Below are 25,358 nucleotides of genomic sequence, written 5' to 3' on the forward strand. Positions count from 1 at the left end.
TAGCACCAATGTGCACCAAGCACCTTCCACACTACTCATAAACAATAATCAAATAGCACACTAATCACTCCTCCTCGCCCAGACACTTTGCTCCTCTCCCTCCCAGCACAGCTCACCGTCTGGACTGAGTCTTCATCCTTTTATAGCCCCTGACCCGGAGGTGTTCCTGTCCCAGCAGTCCACAGTTCCTTACTCCTTCCGGGTCAGGGCCATCAATCCATTACTTTAACCCGGGAGCACGACATTCCTTCCCGTCACGTGATCGTGACGTACTCCCGGGTCATAAAGCATCACAGAGTCCATAAGCCCCCCCCCACAGCGACTACTGGTGGTCCCCAAGGTATCCAACAGCGCTGCGTATAAATACTATAAAGTTCATAAGGCCCTGCTGGACCTCGGGGCACTATCCTGCTGTCAGGAGAGCTCCTCCTGGCGGCCTGGGGGTGAGGACCGGCATGAGAAGCCGGCAGTCCTCCACACACACTACTCCGCTGTGAAGCGCAGGTATTCTGCTAGTATGTAATATAATAAATAAATAATAAATAATAGATATAGATAATACAGAAATTATCAGTGTATGATAATAGTTGTTTAAGACATGTGTAAACAATGATAGGTCAGAATGTTTCACAGCAGAAGGATATCAAGAGTGTCAAAGTACTTAAAGGTCGTATGAGATTTTCAGTTCTTTTTCTACATGCACACTCGTCTTTGCAGGAAAGTGACTTATATGTATAAAAGTTCTGTTTTTAGAGGTGGTTGAAGCAGTGTGGAAGATCCCAGGGGGCAGCATGGTGTTAAGGAATCTGACAGCTTGAGGATGTAAAAATTCTCCTGAAGCCTGGCAGATCTGACTTTGATGCTGCAGTATCTTCTCTTGGATGGCAGAAGTGTGAAAAGTCCATGTGAGGGGTGTAAGGGGTCATGCACAATGCTGCAGGCCTTGCGGACACTGCGTTTATAAAATATGTCCTGTAGTGAAGGGAAAGGCACCCCAATAATGTTCTCTGCTGTCTTCACTATCTTTTGCAGGCGCTGCGGTCGGATATGTTGCAGTTGCCATTCCATACATTGATGTAGCTGGTCAGAACAGTCTCATTGGTGCCTCTGTAGAACATGGTGATGATGGAAGGGGCAAGACTTGCTTGCTTCAGCTGCCTCAGTATGTGTAGTCTCTGCTGGGCTTTCTTGATTAGTGATGAGGTGTTATGCGTCCACGTAAGTTCCTTAGTTATGTGCAAACAGAGGAACTTGGTATTGGTACTCCTAACAGTCTCCACATTTAAACCGTTGATGCTAATATGTGGGCAGGATGTGATTTTCTGAAGTCCACGATTATCTCTTTTGCCTTGTCAACATTGAGAGATAGATTGTTGTCTTCACACCAAGCAGACTGCTGTTCCACCTCATCTCTGTATGATGTTTCATCATCCCTGCTTATCAGTCCCAGCACCGCCGTATCATCCACAAACTTGATGATGTGGTTGGTGTTATGCGTGGCTGTGCAGTTGTGAGTCTGCAGGATAAACAGCAGTGGACTAAGCACGCAGCCCTGCAGCGCTCCAGCACTCAGTGTGATGTTGCTGAAAGAGTTAAAGCCCATCCGAACTGACAAAAGTCCAGGATCCAATTGCAGAGTGTGGTGTTCAGGCCCAACTTACTCAGTTTTACAACCCTCTTTTGAGGGATGATTGTGTTGAAGGCAGATCTAAAGTCTATGAATAGCATCCTGACATATGTGTCTTTTTTATCCAGATGTGTCAGGCAGAGGTGAAGGGCAGAGCATATGGCATCCTCAGTTTACCTGTTTGAGCACTATGCAAACTGAAGAGGGTCAAGGGAGGCAGGGAGATTAGTCTTTACGTGTGACAAGACTAACCTTTCAAAGCACTTCATTATGATTGGTGTGAGTGCAACTGGTCGGTAGTCATTCAAGCATGTCACTGATGACTTCTTCGGCACTGGTATGATAGTGGTCGACTTGAAGCATGCTGGGACTGATGACTGGCTAAGAGATGTGTTGAAGATGTCTGTGAGGACACCAGCCAGTTGACTGGCACATTCTTTCTGAGCACACGACCAGGTATGTTGTCAGGTCCTGCAGCCTTGCATGGATTGACTCTGGATAGAGTCCTCTTCACGTCAGTTATGGAGAGACAGAGTCCCTGGTCAGTGGAGGGAAGTGTTGCTTTTCTCGCAAGCTCTTTGTTTTGCGCCTCAAACCGTGCAAAGAAGTTGTTCAGCTCATCAGGAAGGGAGGCATCACCATCGCTGCTTTGTAGGTTGGACATGTAGTTTGTAATTGTCTGAACGCCCTGCCACATACGGCGTGTATCTCTGGTCCTGCTGAATTGTTTGTTAATCCTCCGCACGTATGCCCACTTAGCTCTCCTTATAGCGCGAGATAGGTTGGCTCTGGTCACCCTGAGGGCGGACTTGTCTCCAGATCTGAAGGCTGCATTTCTGATCTTGTGCAGCTTGTGCACTTCTCTTGTTATCCAGGGCTTTTGGTTGGCTCTTGTGGTAACATCCTTGGTAACAGTAACATCCTCTATGCATTTGGAGATGTAGCCAGTCAGAGAGTCTGTGTGCTCCTCCAGAATGATGGAGTCACCATCCCTGCTGCCTCCCTGAAAATGTCCCAGTCTGTAAATTTGAAGCAGTCTTTGACAGCTGAAACAGCATCAACCTGCCACACTCTAATGTTCTTGTAGGCTGTTTAGTGTGCTTCAGCAGGGACTTGTATGCAGGAACCATAAAAACACTGATATGGTCTGAGTAGCCAAGGTGGGGGCGGGGTAGAGCCTTGTAGGCGTCATTTGCGCTTGTGTAAACATTGTCCAGACAGTTTCCCCCTCTAGTAGCAAAGTTCACATTTTGAAAGAATTTTGGAAGAACTGACTTCAAGTTGGCATGATTGAAGTCTCCAGCAATAATGAAAAATGCCTTGGGGTGGTCGTTTGCAATTTGCTGATGATCTTGTAGAGTTCCGCTAGTGCCTGGTTAGCATTTGCTCCAGGCGGGAGGTAGACAGCAACCACCAGCACGCAACTGTATTCCCTTGGCAGGTAGAAAGGCCTGCGCCTTACTGATAAAACCTCTATCAGCGGGGAGCAGTGTCGCGCAACTGAGGCAGCGTTCGTACACCACTCTCTGTTCATATAAACACACAGTCCCCTCCCCCTCTGCGGGTGTTACCAGACAAAGAGGCGTCTCTGTCCGCCTCGAAGATGGCCAGTCCATCTAGCTGGATGGTTGAGTCTGCAATGTTTTTCTGGAGCCATGTCTCAGTGAAAATAAAGATGCAACAGTCTCTCATTTCCCACTGCTTGGCCCGCTGCAGCTTTATATAATCCAGCTTGTTGTCCAGTGATCGGACATTCGCAAGCAGAATGGACAGTATCGCAGGTCTGGCAGGGTCAGTTTTTAGCCTTGTGCTAACACCGCCGTGTTTCCCTCGTTTCTGCTTCTGATCGCTGCGCTTACATTTTCACCAGCTCAGCTTCTCAGGCTGCCAAAGTAAGCAAAGGCTGCGGAGCATCTCTGTCACCTCACTGGATATTTAGGCTCAGTTTCTTCGGAAATCGAGCAGGATTTGCCGCTTGTAAATGTATGTCTGCGTACTACTATCACTTAAATCTACTTCTTTTCTTATACTAGTTGACAATGACGAACAAAGATTAACACTAAACACCACGGACTCTGGAGCTCTGTAAGCCGCAGTCTGCACAGGTGCTGCCATATTGCTAACTACACATCAATATTGCTGCTACTTATTTGTCTTGTCTTTGCACAATGTCTTGTCTTGTTTGTGTTTTAATTTTAAATTAAAATTTTAATTCTATTTTTAATTTATTATTTGCACGTCATGTTGTTACACTATGGACCCTGAGCTTCGCAATTTCGATTATCTGTATACTTGTATATATGGCTGAGATTACAATAAAGCTCACTTTGACTAACTCATGCTGGTGAAGGATTACCATTAACTTGTTGTGGACACAGAATCCATTAAATTCATGATATTACAGCTCTCTGAATAACTAAAATACTGAGATGTATATGTGATATCATTTTCATGATGATAGGAGTTTAAGCATGATATTAAACATGGGGACACGGTGGCGCAATGATTGTGCGTGACCTTCAATAAAATAATTTATTGCAGCAGTACTGTCTTTCAAATGTACTAACCTCCAATTTCTGTCCTTCCTTTTCTTTCTCCAAATACCCAATCGCCACACAATCAACTCTGTAATAGACGTTAAGCCATCTGTAAGCTTATAACGCCGACTCTTCAAAACTTTTAAGGAACACTGAAATATCTTTGTAGTACACGTTTAATTATTCTATCCTTCATGCCAGTCCCAGTGAACCATACAGTGCGAGGCAGGAACAATCTGTGAACGGAGCACCAGATCCTTGCTAGCGTAGCGACACCGTGTCCTTTAATTATTAACAATATAGATTATTTAAATAAAGTTAGCTTTATCTGTATAATATAATAAACATATTTTGCTGCATTTCATCTTAAAAATTATATTGTCATCATATGTAAATACGCGCTTTATAAAGTGGCTCAGGTTGTGCAATATTATAACTGTATCGCAAGTTTACAGTGAGGTAATTGTACCAGTGGAACCTCGGTTCACGAACGTCTCGGTATACGTATAACTCGGTTTACGATCAAAAAGTTCACAAAACTTTTGCCTCGGCTCACAACCACACACTCGGTATACGAACAAGCCAGCTTCCCTTTTGGTTTGTGCGCGCCGATAATTTCCGCACATGTTGCATTGTTCTTAGTCAGATGTGCATGCTTGTGTGTGCTTGCATGTGCGTGCGTGCTTGCTTTCGCTGTGAACTCTTTGTGCTCTATTTCATTTCACTTCCGGTTCGTACGCGCCGATTACTGTATTTAAGCATGTGTTCAGCCTCTCCCTGTTCATTGTTCTCAGTCAGACGTGCGTGCTTTACCTGTGAACTCTTTGTGCTCTACAGTATTTTGTGTGCTTTTGCAGTTAACCATGGCTTCTAAGCACTGTAACCTCCTCTCCACCCAGTTCTTCCTCACTTCATGCCAGAACTGGACACACGCAAGGTTAGTTTTCTTGGTGGTTTATGATTAGTTTTTGTATTACGGATTTTTCAAATGTAAATTTTTCGGTTTGTAGTGTGAATTGTTGCAATGTTACTTTTCTTGGTTGTTTATAAAGTTACAGATTTTTCAAATGTTTATTTTTTTTCCCTGTGCTTAAAATTCATTTTAAAAAAAAGCGTTTACAGTGATCGGGTTGTAAGGCTGTTAGCGTGAACTTCTGCAATATTATTTTCTTGGTTGCTTATGGTTGGTTTTTAAATAAAGTTTGGATTTGTTCAAATGTTCCTTTTTTTCCCCCTGTGCTTAAAACTCATTAAAAAAAGTGTTTACAGCGATCGGGTTGTAAGGCTATAGCGCGAACTCTTGCAATGTTAGTTTTCTCTGTTGTTCAAGGTTTTCTCTGTGTTTTTTAATGTTTTTACATTTAGTTTACTATTACGATGTGCATTCTATGGTGTGATTAACTATATTTGTGCTTAAAAATGTTTAAAAAAATATATTTACATACAGTTCGTACGGTCTGGAATGGATTAATTGTATTTACATACAATCCAATGGGTTCACGACCAAATCAGTTTACAACCAGAGTTTTGGAACGAATTATGGTCGTGAACCGAGGTTCCACGATACTTATAAGTACAAACAGTTCTACAAGGAGCAGTTGATGGAGTGATTGATTGCGTTTAGAGCTCTTGGGATGAAACTGTTTCTGAACCGCGTGGTCCGTACAGTAAAGGTTTTGAAGCGTTTGCCGTGTGTGTGAGAAGCAGTTCAAATATGAAGAATGCTCTGAGTGGTGTAGTGAGAGTAATATGGAAAAAGATGATCTGCTGTGGCAACCCCTAACGGGAGCAGCTGAAAGAAGAAGAAGAAGGTGCAGTGAGAGTAACAACGCTAAAGCAGCTATAATATTTGGAGTAGTTTGACCATTCTGTGGACCATTATATTGTTACAAGTTAATTACAATCAGATGCCTTAAACTAATAAACAATATGCGGTTAATTTCAGTGTATTTATAAAGCCGCGTCAGTAATTTGGATCTGAAAAAGAAAGATAAACCACACAGGAACAGCAGCACTGCTTCTATGCTGGGTGCCGCCAGTCTGCAAAACTGAGCGGAGAACTTGCGTACGACAGGGTATGAGGTACTGTGGAAATATGCGTGGCTTCACACCAAGTTTGGATTTTATACATCGCGATTTGAACGTGTAAACGTTCTTACGCAACATTTCTGTGCGTACACACCATTCATACATGAGGCCCCAGATCTTTTGCCCCATATGTATCAAAGCAATACAGCATACTTGACCATGCAAATATGGCAGTAGTGAAAAGACTTGGAAAGAATCTACTATAAACATGGAAGGACCTCGGAGGCCCAGAACAAAATAAAGATAAAGCAATTGCAGGCTATACAAAAAGAATTCGCAGAATCTAAATCAATACTGTCCTCCAGCTATGGAAATGTGGTACTATCCATGGGCTGCAGGTAAAGATCTGGCAATGCCTCACAAAGATCACACTTAATTTGTGTCCATTACAACTTTATTTTAATGTTTACCATTGAGCACTCAATATTAACAACTACTTCTGGGTTAGTGTCACATTAAAGCAGCGTGTCCTGCTATTGGGCAAGGCACTGGGTGATTTTCAGGGATGAGTCCATCTTCTCTGTTGGGGCTAATGAGCTTAATTCTGAGAACATGACTGACTGTATATGCATATATATAAATATATATATATATATAAATATACATATACATATATATATATATACACTAATATAGGGTGGTCCAGATCTAATTATGCAATTTTCATTACGCTAGATAGATAGATAGATAGATAGATAGATAGATAGATAGATAGATAGATAGATAGATAGATAGATGCTTTATTAATCCCAAGGGGAAATTCACATTCACATAAACGCTAAGTTTATTACATATAAAATCACCCGAAAAATCCCGGACCATCAAGAAGTGTGCGAACTGTCGAAATGGACAATCGTTTTCGCGCCAAACTGGAATTGTTCCCACATAAATCAAAGTCATCCAGACAATCTGGATCTGCAAAATTAGATCTGGACCACCCTGTATATATACACATATATATAAATATATATACATATACAGTCAGTCATTGTCCAACCCATTATATCCTAACACAGGGTCACAGGGTTCTGCTGGAGACAATCCCAATCAACACAGGGCGCAAGACAGGAACAAACCCCAGGCAGGGTGCCAGCCCACCGCTGAGCACACACACACACAGCAAGCACACAATAGGGATAATTTAGGATTGCCAATGCACCTAACCTGCATGTCTTTGGACTGTGGGATGAAACCAGAGCACCCAGAGGAAACCCATGCAGACACGGGGAGAGCATGCAAACTCCATGCGGGGAGGACCCGGGAAACCAACCCAGAGTTACTTACTGCAAGGCAGTAGTGCTACCATTGCGCCACTGTACATACATATGCTCTAAACACTTAAAAGATTTATATATATACTAGCAAAATACCCGCGCTTCGCAGCGGTGAAGTACTGCCTTAAAATTTTTATTAAGAAGAAAATTAAACCTTTTTAAACTGAGGGAAAATATACCAATAATTATTTGTTAAGGATCTCTTTGTATACCACATTGTGAGTTCGGCCCTCCGGTTGTAATATGACCAAGCTGTGCGCTGAGCTTACTCTTGAGCATGCAACGTACAGTTGGCCATGTAAACAGTAATCTTGGTTCAAATCTCACAGCTTGGATTGCTGCATTCATAATCGGTATGAGTTTCATGATTTGTTTCAATTACGACAGTATTTGTAGGACTTGTGTTGAAGAGACATTCGGCATCTGTCAAGCGTTGTAAGTATACAACCGGTTTCATCGATAACTTTACATGTAGCTTTTGAGAGTTTAAACATTCATAAACATCAAAGTGTCCACTACTGAAATCGTCACCTGTCAATCAAAGATGTTTAAGAGGCATTGGCGGTTGTCAAAAGGTGTGAAATATTTGGCCATTTCGGTACACTTGAAAGCAACAACCAAACAATTCACCGGCAGCCATCAACTCACATGCAGATGCATACGTGAAGGGCTTAAGCATTTCACTCTTCTAGTGCTCCTATGTAGAATAATTATCTCCTGTACTGTCATCAGTCCACACCTTGAACCTGTCCCAGTCAAAAAATACATAAGACACAATGTTCCTCCGGATATCAAGAGTGAGCCTGATATGGCCGTGCAATATGTAACAAAGAGAATGGAAAAGGCAGGTGCTATCACCCGGCTTGGAAACCACTCGGTAAGTGACAGTTCTTTGGAATGATAAAGGAAATGGGTACCTGAACAATGTAAAGTAAGTCTAAAATACCTACACAATAACTATAATTGTAATAAACAAACAATAAAACAGCGGAGAAGCCGTGGATTAAATAAAAAGGCTGCAGTTATCAGCAGGGAGACATGAATCCCATGGCGAAGCAAGGAAGGGAATGTAGAGACTGGAGCGACGGACGGCCTTATATAGGCAGGCAGCCAACAACGTGGGAGGCGTTGGGATGGGGGACCCAACGCCGCCTCACACAGTGACCGAGCTGCAGGCTATGGATGTATATATGTATGTAAGTAGCATTCAGATAGCGACGGGAACCCGCGTACCAAATTTCTTGAAGATGGGCCCATAAGTAACAAAGACCGTTAAAAAGTTCAATATGGCGGCCGACAGTGGCATCATACCACCAGTATAAGAAACAAATTTCAGCCTTCTACATACACAGGAAGTTGGAGAATTAGTGACGTTGGAAAGTTCAATATGGCGGCTGACAGTGGCATCATACCACCAAAATAAGTATGTACGTTGGTTTCGGTTAGTGCAGGGAAGCCGCCTACCAAATTTCGTGAAGCTGGGGCCATGAATAAGAAAGTTCAACATGGTGGACGTTGTTGACCGTTATGACCGTTACGCATAGAATTTCGAAATGAAACCTGCTTAACTTTTGTAAGTAAGCTGTAAGGAATGAGCCTGCCAAATTTCAGCCTTCTACCTACACGGGAAGTTGGAGAATTAGTGACGTTGGAAAGTTCTATATGGCGACCGACAGTGGCATCATACCATCGAAATAAATATGTACTTCGGTTTCGGTTATCACAGGGAAGCTGCCTACCAAATTTCGTGAAGATGGGGCCATAAATAAGAAAGTTCAACATGGCGGACATTGTCGACCATTATGACTGTTACGTGTAGAATTTCGAAATGAAACCTGCTTAACTTTTGTAAGTAAGCTGAAAGGAATAAGCCTGTCAAATTTCAGCCTTCTACCTACACGGGAAGTTGGAGAATTAGTGATGAGTGAGTGAGTCAGTCAGTCAGTGAGGGCTTTGCCTTTTATTAGTATAGATATATATATATAGATTTTTTTTTTTTTCAAAATATAAACAATAAAAAAAACGTAAAATAAAGTTTTATTTTTCAAAATAAAACATAAACGTACAGTAAGTTGGAGGGATGTGGGAGCCCCTTTTTGCGGAACCTGGTTCAGCTGCACCATTTGCAGTTTTGCAACATATGGTCCATGGTAAATACAGCAATGGAAAATTTCTGTGGCACCCCTTTATCCTTGATGGCCTAAGCATGTACTTATTTTGCTTAATCCATCCCTAAAAGGACAGCATTTGGTACCTGTTAGATTTCATGCAGGTTTTATTTTGTCTTTTGTTGTGCAGTTAGGTTCTGTGTGAACGAGAACTGACAACCAATGAATTCCTATCTGGAAGTAAAATGTATTAACACAGCAACAAGGAATAAGGAATGTGGATTTTTTGGATTTTGCAAACAGAAGAGAGTCTTGTCCGACTGATGTCTTGTGTTTTACATACCACAACAGAATCGAAAAAATAAAAAAAACAGAAGAGATTGTGGGTGAACTCGCCATATCTGTTAAGCACGATCTCAGTTAGGAAGAATGCTATTGGCTGTCACAAAAAGATTTGAGCATGACTTCGCTGGAAAGTTGGCATGGAGTTGGTAAGTGTGACATGGCCAACAATTTTCAGTGATGTAAACAGCAACACAATCAGCAACTGCAGTCTGCAAATCTGACGTATCCCCCAGAAAGTATTTGTGTAATGCGATATCGGCTTTAGTCCTCAATAAACCCATTTCAAAGCTTGTCCAAATAAAACAGCACTTAAGATGTATCTTGTGAGCCATCTAGTGGCAAAGGAGCAATCTGTTGCACACCCAGTTTTGTCTGTAGTGATGGAAAAGAAAAAATGTTATTCTCATTTTTAATATAGAATTGAGAGTACAAAGTTCCTGACACAGTATTCATCAATGGAGACCAATGCTCAAAAACAGCAAATAGTATCAAGAAATGTATGAAAAAAATCCCCAATTATTCATGTTGCATGATCCACCTATTAGGCACACAATTGTATGTTCCAAACGTGTATACTTTGGTTAAAATACTGTTAAATAAACCACTTTTGAATTGTTGGATTTAAGATCCATTTCTCTCCTCACTTCTTGGTTGCTAAACCACAAATTGAGTACCTCAAATGTACATCGGGTTTTTGTGAAACTGCAGAAGTAAATCGATTTTATGTTTATTGAAGTAATTCACCTGAGCTCAAATATGAGGCATATTTTCCATCTAAAAATGTTTTAACATTCTTACTTTAACTTCTAATCTCTAGTTCGACACTTTTTTTAGACTATGCTGTACTGACTCACATGAGGGGGATGACATCCAAATGAATGAGCCATTCCTGGGCAGGATTCCTGACCAGTGAATGAGCTAGGCAAAGTGGGTTTCAGTTCAAAAGCTAATTCTCATTACAGCATGTTCCACTTTTGTTCATGAGAAAATTTTCCAGGAAAACTTTATTTAGCAATATTTTAGCAAATCTAAGTATGTTCGGAACATTTCAGCATATGAGGGGATACCTGACAGTTAAATAATGCAGCACAAGTAACTTGAGATTTTTTCCATGGACATTTTGAAATTGCTGTTTACAAGTGATCTTCATTGATTCCTATTGTATCAGGAATTTTGTTATATCTATTCTCTTAAATATGAGATTAAAACATTTTCTCTACAACTACAAACAACATGGGGTAAAGAATTGATAAAAATCAGTTTTGGGTGGAGTACTCATTAAGCTGAAAATAATGTGCAGTTGAGGTTCAAGTTCAAGTTAAAGTTTATTTGTACAAAGTAAATTGAATGTTTCCAAGTGAAAGCAGTAACAGTAGCACAACACCCACAAGTGACTCAAAAAAAGACAATGAATACATGAAAACATTTTTCCTTGAAATAAACCTCTTTGCTGCTGGATTTGTAACATCTGAGTATCATTCTGGGTTACTGGTCCACTCAAGAAAGCCCATACATAAATATATTCATACACAAAATTTCAGTTGGAACAGCTCTCTGCGATAAAAGCAACAGTTTTGGTTTTAAATATTAATGGCCTAGTTCAAATATAAAACACACCATTCATCACATCCACTTTTCTTAAGATTTGGATGCAAGAGGGCTCTTCAGAATTCAAAGCAAGAGTGTGAAATTGCACTATAATTAATTTCACTTTTGAGCATACAACAGACAGTACCAAAAAATCAGTATGGGTTGCAATACAGTGCTTGAATGTAAATTACATTTTAGTGATAACACAGGAAATCATTCAATGGAAGATGTTACAGTGCAATACAACCAACTGTACTATACATGAAAATAGAATCAAGTACATTAACTTACATAATAATTATGATGTACACAAATAAACAGAGTAAAATAAACACGGAATTGAGTCAAGTGAACAGCTTTAATAATATTTCATTTAAAACTAACCACACTGGCGTAATGCCTCTGTCCATTTCAATCTTTGCTGATCGAGGTGTGTGTACATTTGTTTGTTCATTTCTTTTTTTTCATCATCAAGCATATAGATATATATGATAGGTCAAAAAAGATGTCAGCTATCTTCACTTATAAATTTCTTTGAGTGTGTGCATACAGGTGTTGTTCTGGCACTGCCAGTTAAGTTCTAATTATTGTGATGGGTGGCCACTACCTGGGTGGATGGGACACCAGGGATTCCCACAGGGCATGTCGGGAACTGGAGTTTGGTGAAGCCCTGTTGGGTTCCATGGGGGCCTCCAGCGCACCTGGGAATGATTCCAGGTAATACTGATGAGCCACCTGGATCACTCCCAGGGCCTGAATAAGAAGATCTGCCTCACTCCATTGAGGAGCAAGATTTGGGAGGAAGGAGTGGACAAAGCCTGAGGAAGAGTGGATGGAGGATTGACTGGCGGCAAGGAAGGGAATGGACTGTATATTGGTGTGGTGTTGGTGGTTTGTACTCTTTTGATTATAAATAAGCACGGGTGTTGAATTGAACCTGTGTCCTGCCTGTCTGTGTCGGGGGTTAGGGTGGTGGTACACCCCTTGTGGATAACATTGTTTAGCAAACCATTGCAACCCTAACATAAAAACCCTAATGCCAATGCTGATGCTGCAGGAAACAGGATGCCAATATGACAGGAAGTAGGAAGTGAGTGCAGCAGCAGTAAGCAAACAATTCTTTGCCATCCTACTTTGTTAGCCCTTGTGAAGGTATTCCCTGTAAGTTATCTCTTTTGTCTATTTTTTTTTTATTTTTTTTTATTATTTTTATAAATTTTATTGCACTCCATACAAAGCAATCAAGTTTTTACAAAAAGAAAAATAGAGTTAAGAGCAGATCGATCCCCACCCTTGAGAGAGAGAGCAAGCCAAACGGCATAAAAATTTTACAGCTTTTAAACATACCTAAATTAATAAATTCTCTATGCTTCATGAACTTATTTTAAAATATTACTGATTAGATCCTGCCATGTTTTGAAAAACGTCTGTACAGATCCTCTAACTGAGTATTTGATTTTTCCAATTTCAAATAATATAACACATCAGTTTCCCACTGACTTAAAAGAGGAGAGTTTGGATTCTTCCAGTTTATCAGAATAAGTCTGCGTGCCAAAAGTGTAGTGGATGCAATCACAATTAGTTTGTCTTTCTCCACTTTAAGCCCCTCTGGAAGAACCCCAAACACAGCTGTTAATGGGTTAGGAGGGATTGTGAGTCCAAGGCTATCTGAAAGGTAATTAAAAATTTTTGTCCAGAATAATGTTAATTTGGTGCAGGCCCAGAACATGTGACCTAGTGAGGCTGGAACTAGTTTGCAGCGTTCACAGGTTGGATCATGCCTTGGATACATTTTGGAGAGTTTTAGTCGAGACAGATGTGCTCGATAAATAATTTTTAGTTGTATAATTGTATACTTTGCGCATATGGAGCTCGACTGAATTCTCTGCATTGCTACTTTCCACTCCTCTTCTGATATATTAATTGAGAGATCTTTTTCCCAGTGTCCTCTTGGATCTTTGAAAGGGAGGGATTGTAAAATGATTTTATATATTGCAGAGATGGAGTCTAAGTCCTTGAGATTGAGCAATATTTTTTCCAGCATGGATGAGGGTGCAAGATGAGGAAGATGTCTAGTTTTATAGCTTTTGTTTAAGCAACTTTTGTTATGGAATGTCAAAGTAAATGTTATATTTCAACACGTAAATTTACTGAGCTTTCAGCTGTTATGCTCTTAGTTATTTACTTTATGTTACTTACACAAGTACTTATTAGTGTTTATTTGTATTTGTATTTACAGTTTTACACCATTTGTGCAATTAAACATTCTTAACATCACTTCATGGCTCCAGGAATTATTGCATGAAGGTGTTTACCTTCCTGGATAATTGAACAGGAAATTCAGTGAGGCCAGTACAGTGAAAAGGGAGACTTAAAAGCAAGATTCCTCAGTGGCTTTGACTCCATTGTCTTATATGGCATCTTAAGGCAAGAATAACAGCTGCAGTAATTAGCTCAAGGATTGCTAGAGGAGTTACAGCTACTACAGTGTCAAGTTGTCTATGTAAAATGGAATTTCAAGAATCAGAAGTTAGATCTGTTGTTTGTCGTTCGACTAAATCTTAATCTGTTTCAAATGTCAGTGTGGCAGCAGCCAAAGCACGTGCTAAGGCTGAAGCTGCCCAAGCTAGAGCTGCCTTTTCAAAGAAGCAGATTGAAATTAGAATAGAAAAGGCCAGTCAAGAAGCCAAGTTACATGCTCTGGAGAGAGAGAGAGAGGCAGAGGCTGTACTGGCTGAAGCAGCTGTGATGGAAGCTGCAGTTGCAAACCTAGAGTCCACTGAAATTGAACTCGGTTCCCAGTTGCTGCCAGTACAGAGCCCACAGGAGCAGACTGAACAGTACATAAATGAGCATAGTGGCAGGCATTCATTCAGGTTAGGATATATGAATAATGGCCCCATGCCGGACATACATGTTCTCAACCTGGTAGTAGATGAAAATATAGCCAGAGAAGTAGAAGACTATTTGGCATCAGGTCATCCTGCAGATACTACCGTACACAATAATGAGTCTTCTTTAAGGCAAAGTAGCCATCCTGCCATTTTAAGTAATCAGCCAAGCAATTCCAAGAGCCCGCCTCTGTTAACACCTTGCCCCAGTCATTATAACCACCACATGGATGAAAATGCTGGAAACTCTAATGACCATACCTTGATGGATTTAGCAAGATATCTGGCATGAGGCCAACTGACATCATCAGAACTAAATAAGTTTGATTAATTATTTGACCTGTAAATTCATATTTCTTAATGCCACAGAGACATTGGGCCTTACAGCAGGAGAAAAGATAGATTTATTGATTAACTCTTTCAGAGCGGATGTCGATTTTTGTCAAAAGGAGAGGTTGACGGTGATCATCAACTGTAAACGGCGACAAAACCCGTCGTTATGTTTCAGATGGAAGTTTAGTGGCTAGAAGGAAAGTGAACTTCATTGTTTTGACCAAGATTGACTGCACTCGCATGAGTAGCGAGAGGTAAACAACAGCACAAATGGCATCAACATCTGGCAAGAGAACGAGGCGAATGCGTAAAGCGAGATACTCCGTGCACAATGTTTTATCACTGAATTGGACTCTGACTTGCTGGACTCCAATTCTGATATAAGTGATTGTAAATGAATGTGAGATACCAGCATCAGCAGATTAGTGGTGCTAAGCGGGTTCGTGTAGCTGACGCGTCTACAGCATCATTCACCTGAGAGGACCGTCATAGCTTGGGACAGAATCTGCAGAACATGCACGTAACATCAATTCAGCAAATAAGCAGAACTTGTTTATTGGGCTGCAGTGCCTTTGGGAGAGATTGGAGGAGATTTACGGGAAAGAGTACTTTGAGAGGCTGATGAATGAAGAGAACGAGAGAGACAAGAGGTTGGATGATGTGGAAATAGTGAATCAGGAAGTGCAATGGATTAGCAAGGAGGAAGTAAGGACAGCTATGAAGAGAATGAAAAATGGAAAGGCCATTGGTCCAGATGACATACCTGTGGAAGCATGGAGGTGTTTAGGAGAGATAGGAGTTTTTAACCAGATTGTTAACTGGAATATTAGAAAGTGAGAGGATGCCTGAGGAGTGGAGAATAAGTGTACTGGTGCCGATAAATTAAGAATAAGGGGGATGTGCAGGACTGTAATAATTACAGGGGGATAAAATTGATGAGCCACAGCATGAAGTTATGGGAAAGAGTAGAGTCTTTTTCCAGTTTTCTGTGGTGGCGATCTGCGCCACCACCACCTAATCAAAGCACCATGATGTCCCTACATTGATAGATTAAAGGCCAGAAGTCTACGTGATCGTCATCCTCAAGTCCTTCCATGACAACCCTGAATACAATGAGGACTGCTCATTTATGTTAGGTAGAATGTCTAGAGGGGGCTGGGCGGTCTCATGGCCTGGAACCCCTGCAGATTTTATTTTTTCTCCAGCCGTCTGGAGTTTTTTTGTTGGTTTTTCTATCCTCCCTGGCCATCGGACCTTACTTTTATTCTATGTTAATTAGTGTTCTCTTATTTTAATTCTTACTTTGTCTTTTTTTCTCTTTCTTCCTCATGTAAAGCACTTTGAGCTACATTATTTGTATGAAAATGTGCTATATAAATAAATGTTGTTGTTGTAGTGGAAGCTAGGTTAAGAAGTAAGGTGATGATTAGTGAGCAGCAGTATGGTTTCATGCCAAGAAAGAGCAAGGCAGATGCGATGTTTGCTCTGAGGATGTTGATGGAGAAGTATAGAAAAGGCCAGAAGGAGTTGCATTGCGTCTTTGTGGACCTGGAGAAAGTATATGACAGGGTGCCTCGAGAGGAGCTGTGGTATTGTATGAAAAAATCGGGGGAGTGGCAGAGGAGTATGTAAGAGTTGTACAGGATATGTACGAGGGAAGTTTGACAGTGGTAAGGTCTGTGGTAGGAGTGAGAGATGCATTCAACGTGGAGGTGGGATTACATCAGGGATTGGCTCTGAGCCCTTTCTTATTTGTAATGGTGATGGACAGACAAGATTAGACAGGAGTCCCCGTGGACTATGATGTTTGCTGATGACATTGTGATCTGTAGCAATAGTACGAAGCAGGTTGAGGAGACCCTGGAGAGGTGGAGATATGCTCTAGAGAGGAGAGGAACAAGGCAGAACACATGTGTGTAAATGAGAGGGCAGTGGTAGAGCTGCTGCCTTGCAGTAAGGAGATCTGGGTTCGCTTCTTGGGTCCTCCCTGCGTGGAGTTTGCATGTTCTCCCTATGTCTGTGTGGATTTCCTCCAGGTGTTCTGGTTTCCTCCCACAGTCCAAAGACATGCAGATTAGGTGCAATGGTGATCCTAAATTGTCCATAGCATGTGCTTGGTGTGTGTGTGTGTGTGCTGTGTGGTGGGCTGGCCAGAGTATATTTTCTGCCTTGCGCCCTGTGTTGGCTGGGATTGGCTCCAGCAGACCCCTGTGACCCTGTAGTTAGGATATAGCGGGTTGGATAATGGATGGATGGATAAATGAGAGGGACGTCAGTGGAATGGTGAGGATGCAAGGAGTAGATTTGGTGAAGGTGGGTGAGTTTAAATGGGGATTGTGGAAGAGAGGTGAAAAAGAGAGTGCAGGCAGGGTGGAATGGATGGGGAAGAGTGTCAGGAGTAATTTGTGACAGAAGGGTTTCAAAGAGTGAAAGGAAAGGTCTACAGGATGGTAGTGAGACCAGATATGTTATATGGGTTGGAGATGGTGGCACTGACCAGAAAGCAGGAGACAGAGCTATACATAGCAGAGTTAAAGATGCTAAGATTTGCACTGGGTGTGACAAGGATGGACAAGATTAGAAATGAGTACATTACAGGGTCAGCTCAGGTTGGACAACTGGGAGACAAAGTCAGAGAGGCGAGATTGCGTTGGTTTGGACATGTCCAGAGAAGAGACACTGAGTATATTTGGAGAAGGATAGAGCTGCCAGGGAAGAGGAAAAGAGGAAGGCCTAAGAGAAAGTTTATGGATGTGGTGCTTTTATTGCTCAGTTATTTCTAAAAAAAAAAGGTCCACATTCTTATATAATAATTTGTCATTTTGTTCCTCTCTTGCAGATGAGCGAGACAAAGTACAAAAAAAAGACGTTCACAAAATAGGTCAACAAGCACTTGACAAAGGTGAGAATAGTCTTAATTATTTTTTAAGAGGAAACAGACAGAGAAAAGGTCAAACATGTATTGTTTCTATTGAATGCGGTACTGCCCACTGTTGTGACAGAGACCACAAATATCAGTGTGACTACAGTTGATGCTTATTAGTTAGTAAAGGGATGGAGTATATCAGAACTCGTGCTAGCACTGTGATCAAATGCCCATATAAGTCGGCATTAATACACAGAGAGAGAGGTTAAAGAGCACACACTGATACAGTACATTGCTGCACCCACCACATGACAAACCAACTCAGGATCCCAGATTAGGACCTGAGTGCAGTCATGCAACAGGTGACACCTCAGCACCGCACTAGTTCAGATGGAGTAGAACCAGTGTGAAGTTTTTTATGGTGGCTGGAGTGCCAATTCTGCCACCAACCCCCAAGATTTCCCTGCAGGGCCTACATGCAGGGATGGATGCAGATTAACGTCATACCCAGGACGGAGCAATTGCAGGTTAAGGGCCTTGCTCAAGGGCCCAACAGAGCAGAGTCCCTTTTAGTATTTACAGGATTCGAACCTTCCGATTGCCAGTGCAGATCCCTAGCCTCAGAGCCACCAATCCGCCCTACACAGTCCACATGAAAAGAGTGTAAGGTGATCCCAACTTTGGCCAATTTTGTTTTATTTAATTAATTTCTTTTTTTTTTTGAAGCAGAGGACTTGACAGCTGAAATGTGCATCCTGCACATATCTTCTTTATAAACTTTCATTCAGTGGTGTTTATTTCAGATGTTTTTAAAACCGTATACAGTAGATGCTAGGTGATGGATTTTTTCCTTGATGCATTACGCAAAGTTTGAATTTCAAATGCTCTTTTAGGCCATCCATTCTCTTGTTTTATTATAGTAGTTTTAAATTATTAGCATATCAGCCAATTTCTATTCTTGTAACATTGTTTTTTCAGATAATGTAAAAGGTAAATAAATGCTACAAGGTAACTTAACTGCTGTGTTTCTTCCTGCTGCTGCAGGTGATGAGTGTAGCAGAACAAGACGCAGAGGACAGAAAGATATGGAAGAAGATGATCCTCTGTGGCAACCCTAACAGGAGCAGCCAAGAGAAGAAGAAGGAGGAGATTTACGGGTCACCAGAAGTCATAGAAAGTGCTCTGCTTGCAAAACTGGACAATTTTCCTAAAATACTACCTAAAAAGCACCAAAAGATTTAAGATCTGAGTGATTTACTGTTTGAGATTGAAGCTGGAAAACGAGATGGCTTTTTACCAGGGCTTTCCTACTTGGATACTGTTAGCAGTGTAAACCCAATAGTAGAAAAGCTTCCATATACGCTTCAGGAGAAGTGGATGATGCAGGGTTCCCGCTATAATCAAGAACACAGGTTTGCCTTTCCCCAATTTTCCTTCTTTTCACAGTTTATACGTGGTGAAGCTAAAGCACATAATGACCCCAGCTATACTCTCCCCTCCTCCACTGTTAACCGAAACAAGAGAGAGAAATTCATTGAGAGTCACAATAAAGCCCGTAAGCCAGTGTCTGTTCTCAAAACAGATATACTCCTTCTTCAAAACCCCCAGTCAATGATGACCCAGATAGATAATGTCCAGATCATCGCAAACCTCATCCCTTGAGAAAGTGCAGGGGCTTCAGAGAGATGCCCCTCGATAAATGGAAGAGAATATTAAAAACACATAACATCTGTTTCAAATGCTGTGCATCAACCAAACATGTTGTCCAATGTTGTGAATCAAGTGTTAAATCTTCTGAATGTGAGAGTGACAGGCATTCAGCTGCCCTCCATCCAGGCCCAGCTCCTTGGCTTTCCAAGTCCCCTTCTCCCCTCGCACAGTATGGTGAGGATAAGAAAGAAGCAGCACACAAAACTATTTCATCCAAATGCATTGAGGTGTGTGGTGAAGGCTTTAGTGGGAAATCCTGTGTAAAAATATGTCTTGTGAATGTTTATCCAGCCAGCGACTGCAGCAAAAGCAGGAGGATTTATGCCATGCTGAATGACCAAAGCAATAGGTCTCTAGCTTGACCAGACTTTTTTGACATTTTTAACACAGATGGACCTTCAGCTGCATATACATTGAACACCTGCTCTGGAATAGCTGAAACTGACAGGTGAGCAGTTGGTAACATCATAGAGTCATTAGATGAAACAGTTAGTCTTCCTTTGCCCACACTCCTAGAATGCAATATGATTCCTGACAACAGGGATGAAATTCCTACTCCAGAAGCTGCTCGCAACAACCATCACCTCACGGCAATAGCCCATGAAATACCTCCTCAATTCTGTTGTTGCTGGGAAGGGACATGCTAAAGGTGCATAAAGTCCATAAAAAGATCAATGCGCCCCATGATGTAGCATATGCCCAGAAGTTGGACTTTGGCCGGGTAATAGTTGGTGATGTGTGCCTGGGTAGTATACCCAGGCCTTCAGAGGTCACTAGCATGAAAACTTACATCCTGGAGAATAGCGGACCAAGTCACTTTCACCATGTGAGAGCCAAATTATGGTCAAAGAGAGGTTCAGCAACTTCTGAGCAGCACCAGCTCTTCTGCCACATTCCCAGAGAAAGACATCTGACCAGAGCAAATGGTGAGAAAATTGGAAAATCGTTTTTCTACAAAACAAAAGGTGATCACAAATTTGTACCTTCTATGGAAGATATTTTATTTCTCAAAAATATGGAGAATGAATTCTTCAAGACTCCAGCAACAGTTGGGTGGCCCCACTTCCTTTTCGCAAACCAGAGGCAACTACCTAATAATCGTGTATATGCTGTGAATCGTTTTAGATTTCTAACCCGCACCCTTGAGAAACATCCAGAGATGAAAGCTGATTTTCTGCAATTCATGAAAAAGATGCTAGATAGCTGTCATGCAGAGTTTGCATCCCCAGTTCAAGAAGGTAAGGAGTACTGGTATTTGCCCTTCTTTGGAGTGTACCAAACACAAAGGCCCACCCAAATACATGTGGTTTTTGATTCTAGTGTTCAATTTGAAATGGTTTCCCTTAACAATGTGCTGCTCTCTGGGCTAGACTTGAATAATAGCCTGTTGGGTAACCTTATAAGATTTAGGAAGAACGCTGTTGCAGTTACTGTTGCAGAAAATGTTTCATTGTTTTCTAGTGTAAGAAGATTGCAGGGATGTTTTGTGCTTCCTATGGTATCAGGACAGTGACCTGGACAAAAGGGTTGTTGACCATCGAATAAGGGTACATATTTTTGGTAATAGTCCCTCACCTGCTGTGGCCATTTATGGTCTGAGGCGAGTTGCACAAGAGGGAGAAAAAGAGTATGGCAGTGATGTGTGCTGCTTTATTCAAAGAGACTTTTATATTGATGATGCTTTAAAGTATGTCCCCACTGTGGAGGAAGCAAGTGTTCTTCTTAAAAGAACGCGGGAAATGTTAGCAGCTTCAAATCTTAGGCTCCACAAAGTGGCTTTTAACAAAGCTAAGGTGATGGATGCATTCTTAATGGATGATCGAGCCAAGGATCTACAAAATCTTATATTGTTTGTGGGTGACCTACCTGATCAGTAAAGTCTTGGCGTGAGGTGGAATATTATGTCAGACATTTTTACATTTTACACACCTGAAATTGAGAGACCATATACTCGCAGAGAAGAACTCTCAATGGTTAATAGTCTTTTTGACCCACTGGGCTTCCTGGCAAAGTGAATCTCCTGGGACTCATACTTCTCAGAGAACTCTCGAGACATAGCGGTGATTGGAACACCAAACTTCCAGAAAGCATGCATGAACAATGGGTGCAATGGCAGAGTTCACTGAAGTGGCTCAGAGGCATTCAAATACCCTGTATACTGTATATTCTGCTATTCCTCCTTCTAATTCCCAGCACATTGAGCTGTGCATTTTTTCAGATGCCTCTGTTAACGCCATTGCTGCTGTGGCTTATCTCAAGGGCTTTTGGCCTTCAAGCCAAGACAAGCAAATAGATGTGGGCTTTGTCCTCAGCAAAGCAAGACTTGCCACCCGACCTGAACTCACAGTGCCCAAGCTGGAACTATGTGCTGTGATGCTAGCTGTGAAGATTGCGGAAGTTGTCAGTAAGGAAATAGAGCTCCAACTAAACTCCACTAGTTTTTACACAGACAGTAAGGTGGTTTTGGGTTTTATTCACAATCAATCCAGATGCTTCAGCGTCTATGTAAATAATCAGGTGTAACAAATCCAGCAGTCTTCTAAACCTGAATAGTGGCATTATGTGCTAACAGATCAAAATCGTGCTCCTTTTCAGCCTCCAACCTCCCTGGTTCAACATGGATTACTGGACCTGCCTTCCTTCACCTTCCACTAAAGAAAATGGCAGAAGAACAAAATAAATGTGACCTCATCAACCCAGAAAGTGATGCAGATACTGTATCTGGCCTGAAGTGAACTCTCTGTCCACTCACACCTCTGAGAGTCACTTAAGCTCAAAACGGTGGGAACGTTTCTCTAGATGGACATCTCAAGGCATTGGAAATCAAAAACAAGGAGAAGGCATCTTTGCATATTTGTAAGAAAGGCATGTCAGATAGATCACTAGTAAAGACTAAAAACTTAATCATCAGAAGTGTGCTGCATGACGTATATTTAAAAGAACTTGGACCTTCCTTCATAAAGTTCCCTCATCAAGCTGAATACTATCATTGACAGCAGTGGTCTCCTCCGAGTTGGGTGCATCAATCAGTCCGGACTCAAATCAAAAGGAACTAACCCTTTCATCATCACTAGTAGCCACAATGTTGCAACTCTTCTTGTGTGGCATCACCACCAATAGGAATAACACCAGGGAAGACACTTCACCGAGGGTGCGGTCAGAGTGAGCAGCCTATGGCTAGTTGGTGTCAAATGAAGCATAGATAAAATACTAAATCAGTGTGTGACTTGCAGGAAGCTCGGAGGGAAAGTACATGAACAGCAAATGAGTGATCTGCCAGCTGAAAAGCTTGAAATGGATCCTGCATTCTCATACGTGGGTGTAGATTTGTTCTGTCCATGTGAAGTATCAACAAGGTGCACAAGAGGAGGTCATGCAAACAGTAAAAGATGGGCAGTATTCTTCACATGTCTGTGTACTCAAGCAGTCAACATAGAAGTTGTTGAAGAAATTAGCTCTTCCAGCTTCATTCATGCATTAAGGCGTTTCTTTGCACTGCATGGTCCAGCAAAACTATTGATCTCAGACTGTGGTACTAATTTTGTGGGTGCCTGTAGAGAATTAAGAATGGAAGTTCCAAAGCAAGAGAAGGTGCAGGAGTGCCTACAAGATCAGGGATGCACTTGGGTTTTCAACCCACCTCATTTATTGCATATGGGTGGAGTGGGAACACATGATTAGAGTGGTACGACGCCTATTAGACTACATGCTGTTGCAGTCTGGTCATGCACGACTTACTCATAAAGTGTTAACAATGCTAATTGCAGAGGTCACAGCCATAATTAATGCACATCCCCTGGTACCTGTTTCAACTGATCCTGAACATCCTATCGTCCAAACACCATCCAAGTTGCTCACCTAGAAAACAGGCACACCTTTTCTGTCTCAGAGTAACTATGGCATAGGTGAGATGTTGAGACACCAATGGAAGCGTGTCCAATACCTCGCTGAGGAATTCTGGAGCAGATGGAGAACGGAGTACCTCAGCACTCTGCAGACATGACAGAAATGGCAAAATAAAAGACATGACATCAAAGAAGGTGATGTTGTACTTCTGAAGGAGAACCAAGTCAAGAGGAATGAATGGTCTATGGGAATAATAATGAAGGCTGTTCCCAGCAAAGATGGATTAATAAGTAAGGTTGAGAAAAAGATGGTTCAGCAAGGAGCAACAAAAATCCTTTACAGGCCCATTTCAGAACTATTTTTTCTTTTATCACCAGATTAAAGTATTTGGCTCAGGTTATTTGGTGGTATCTTAAAGATACCAGGCGGAGAGTGTTCTGGCACTGCCAATTAAGTTCTAATTGTTTAGCAAACCTTTGTAACCCTAACATAAAAACCCTAATACTGCTGCTGTAGGAAACAGGAAGCCAATGTGACAGGAAGTAGGAAGTAAGTACTGCAGCAGTAAGCATGGTGTGTTTGTTATCTCAAACAATCCTTCGCCATCCTTCTTAGTTAGCCCTTGTGAAGGTATTCCCTGTAAGTTATCTCTTTTGTCTAGTTGTACAGCTTTTGCTTAAGTAACTTTGGTTATGGAATGTCAAAGTAAATGTTATATTTCAACACGTACATTTACTGAGCTTTCGGCTGTTAAGCTCTCAGTTATAAATGCTGCTGTATTTACTATATGTTAATTATACAAGTACTTATTAGTGTTTGTTTGTATTTGTATTTACAGTTTCACACCATTTAAACATTCTCAACATCACTTTGTGGCTTTGGGAATTATTGAATGAAGGTGTTTAGCTTGCTTTATTACTGAACAGGAGATTCAGTGAGGCCAGTATAGGTGTATTTAAATAAAGTATGTACCTCAAAAACCGCTCATGCAAACATTTTGCAAAAATACTGGCTTGGTCCCATCTCTGATATCGGAAGATTTTTTGAACGATATTGGGACACATACTGGACCAAAACCAATAGAACTGGAGCATGTAACAAGACAAAAACAATGCACCCTGTTTCAAGAAGATATGCAATGATAACTTCCAAAAAATTGACCTAGGTCTTGGGGTTTTGGGCAGATATCTCAGAAACCACTTTTCATAAAATGTTCCATCTTTGCTGGGATGTAGGCATCCAGGAGCTCTACAATGCAAAAAAAACCTTCATTTTCCAAAGAAATTTGTAATTTTAAGACATGAAAATCAATTTTGATTTTTCACAGACACACACGTACAGACAGCATGCTAAAGTCAACTTTTCTCAATTGTTTGAAAATTGTGGAATCAGAATCGGAACTTAACTCAAAAGCAAATTTTGACCTCATCACCAAACTTTAATTCACATAAAAGCAAAAGCCATCTGCAACCAAGTTTAAGTTTACCTTAAAAAGAATTTATGCGCTCAATATAGTAAAATCTTATTTATTCTTTTGACGTGTGATTTAGTTACATTGTGCACCCTGCTAGAGCTAAGACAAAAGCACATGTGCTACAGCAAGAATTAGGCTATGCATAGCTGTGCAGGTGTTAAGACAACAAGCAAGACATACATAAAAGTCGATCCTGATCACAGTATTTGTAAATATGCAACAGTGAAAGAAATTATTGGAGGTGTAGGTTGGTAGACGGTGTTAAATATCTGTGGTTTATTCACATATTTAGGGTACTTCATTGTCACATTGTTAAATCCATTTAATCCAATTCAGGGTGAAAGGGAGACTGGAACACATCCTAGTGGCATGGTGTGTGCACGGCAACAACTAGTCCTGTAAGGGACAACAGCTCATCAGGAATACTCAATGCACAGCCAGACTCACACTTTCATTGCTACTACAGGAAAGTATTCCCATTATATGTTTTCATTAATTACAATTAATCATGCAGGAAAGGTAGGCAAGTACATGCGAGAAAGAGAAGTTTAAAATATGCATTTTCATCTACTTAACATATTGAATGAAGAGGACAGGGATGAATTAGTGTTTTATTTAAGTAACTTATTTACTACTGTGACATATTTAAACTATTCTTTCTTTAAAAAA

The 25,358-nt window shown here is 41.2% G+C and overlaps 1 protein-coding gene across 4 annotated transcripts in view; it reads right to left on the minus strand.

The window, feature by feature from the left end:
• sdr42e1 (short chain dehydrogenase/reductase family 42E, member 1) overlaps positions 1-25,358 on the minus strand; it is a 45,131-nt gene that overhangs the window by 16,955 nt on the left and 2,818 nt on the right. Inside the window, exon 2 of one of the 4 annotated variants that reach the window (XM_039763489.1) lies at positions 23,228-23,360. The exons of 2 other annotated variants lie outside the window; for them this stretch is intronic. The gene's annotated coding sequence lies outside the window, so the exon portion shown is untranslated. Of the gene's footprint in view, positions 1-23,172; positions 23,361-25,358 lie in introns of those variants that run through there. One more of the 4 variants, XM_039763490.1, reaches the window with a different exon arrangement.

The sequence above is a fragment of the Polypterus senegalus genome, chromosome 9, assembly GCF_016835505.1.
Source record: "Polypterus senegalus isolate Bchr_013 chromosome 9, ASM1683550v1, whole genome shotgun sequence".
In the NCBI taxonomy this organism is placed as follows: domain Eukaryota; kingdom Metazoa; phylum Chordata; class Cladistia; order Polypteriformes; family Polypteridae; genus Polypterus; species Polypterus senegalus.